Here is a 2,201-nt window from a genome sequence, read left to right on the forward strand (position 1 = left end):
TACACATTCTTTATAACTTAAGATTCTTTTTTGCAAATTCCAGTTATGATCAATCCAATGTGTTGTAACAGTTAAATAATCACGTCCATTAACACTACGACCCATGTCCGAAGTTATAGACACTCTACAATCTAATATGCTAAACACATAACGAAGATATTGACAATGTTTACCTTGATATACAAAAACATCAGATTTAACAGTATTTCTTGAAAAACCTCCATAATTAGGATTATAAGTTTGTTGAATATATTCAATAAAACCGGGATGTGAAGGAAAACTATAAGGTAAACCACAAACAGAAACCATTTTAGCTAAATTTTCACGATCTCTTTCCTTATTATATTTACGTTGTGTTAGTGGACCACCGGGGTTAGAAGGATCTAATGTTCCTTGAACCATGTTAGAAGCCCCTACCGATTCATTAACATTAATATCAAAATCATTAACTGGAATTCCTTTTTTTCTATTGGCTAATGATTTAGCTTCTTTATATTGAATCGGCACACAAGATAACAAATGTCTATTTAAGCCCCCCGTCCCACCTTGACCTCCACCTTGTTTATGTTTAAAAGGTTGCTTACATTTATTACAAATAGCAATAGAATTTTCCTTATCTAAAGTCATAAATTGCCACACAACAGAAGTTTTAGGGCGTTGATACTTCACCTTCTCCCTTGTAGGAGGTATAAGGGGTGGGCGTCCAGAATTTTGCTCCGTTGAATTTGTAGTTTCATTTGGAACATTTGTCACCGGACTAGTAGGTGTATCTTCTAATTCATCTTCTCCCGAACCAACTTCTACTTCTTCACCTGAATTTTCATCAAGATAAGGATTAATATCACCATAAATTTGTTGTAAAAGTTCATGATCGAGTTGAGCATTTGAATCAATATCATAAGAAGTATCATCAACATAAGTAGAATCATTTGTATTAAATCTAACTCTAGAAGTACCACCACATTTACTCTTATTTTTTTCCTTACTACTTTTTTTAGTAAAATTAAATAATCTACTAATGCCACTTGGTTCTTTCTCTTTTCCTTTACCGGTATCTTTTTTGTTAGAACTCATATTTAATTATATGTAAAGTATAATATAAAAATAATAATAACACAAAAATTAATGACGAAAAATAAAATATAAATATTATGAAACGAATGTACCAAACGTCTGCGTTAATAGCAGACGTTATAATCGATTCTTGAAGCTTGTAGTTTGTTGTAACTTGTAACTTGTAATTTGGAACTCCAATATTTGATAGCAAATATGAGAATTATATATATTATGATATATAATATGAAAACTTAGAATTGAAATATATGTATTATGATATAATATGAGACTTAAATGGAATAAAATATTGAGATTTGAGACTTAAGATTGAGACTTGAAAGAATATAAAAAATAGATGAGAAAATATATGATTTTGTAAGAAATAATAAGGGATAGAGGGGTATTTATAATATTAAAAGTGGGTTAAAGTGTATTTATAATAACTTGAGGGTTTAAAGTAAATTATTAAAAGTAGGGGTGGTAGGGGGTGTTGGTAGGGGAAAAAAACTGTCAAAAAATCCGTTGGGGGGGCCCACTAGCCGTTGCCCAACAGATAGAATTTAAAAAAATAAAAATAAAAAAATTGTTAGGGGATCCCGCGAACCGGCTGGTTCATCCGGGCCGGGTTGACCGGGACCAACGGGTGAACCGGACCGGTACCAGTCCCCTAATCCCGAAGGCCCCAGACCGCGAGATTCAAACGGGACCGGGTCCGGCGAGCTGGTTCTCGGACCGGTCGCGGGCCGAGGCGGGCCGACCCGGTCCCCCTGCCAGTCCTAGGATAAGTTCAGCAATAGTGTAGTAGTTACCTTCTCCACAATTTTGAAATGTTTGTTACAAGGTAGCCAATAGAAATAGGACAGCTGTAAGCATATGATTGGTTTTATTGTTTTAGTTTCGATTATAAATTCTTGTACAAACCATGATTAGAAATACAACAAATATTTTCCATCGTATTCCTTTTTTTTCTTCAAGAAGGCAATAGCTTTGAACAAATGCATAGAAATGCTAATCCATTTCTTATAAAATAAAATCATTGAGACAATAGAAAATTAGACGTGATAGCCATAACAATAACAGTTATAGAAGTTAGAAAAATAAGAACTATAATAGTAAAGTTGAAAGATTCAAAGGGTTTGTTGGTA

The sequence above is a fragment of the Solanum stenotomum genome, chromosome 4, assembly GCF_019186545.1.
Source record: "Solanum stenotomum isolate F172 chromosome 4, ASM1918654v1, whole genome shotgun sequence".
In the NCBI taxonomy this organism is placed as follows: domain Eukaryota; kingdom Viridiplantae; phylum Streptophyta; class Magnoliopsida; order Solanales; family Solanaceae; genus Solanum; species Solanum stenotomum.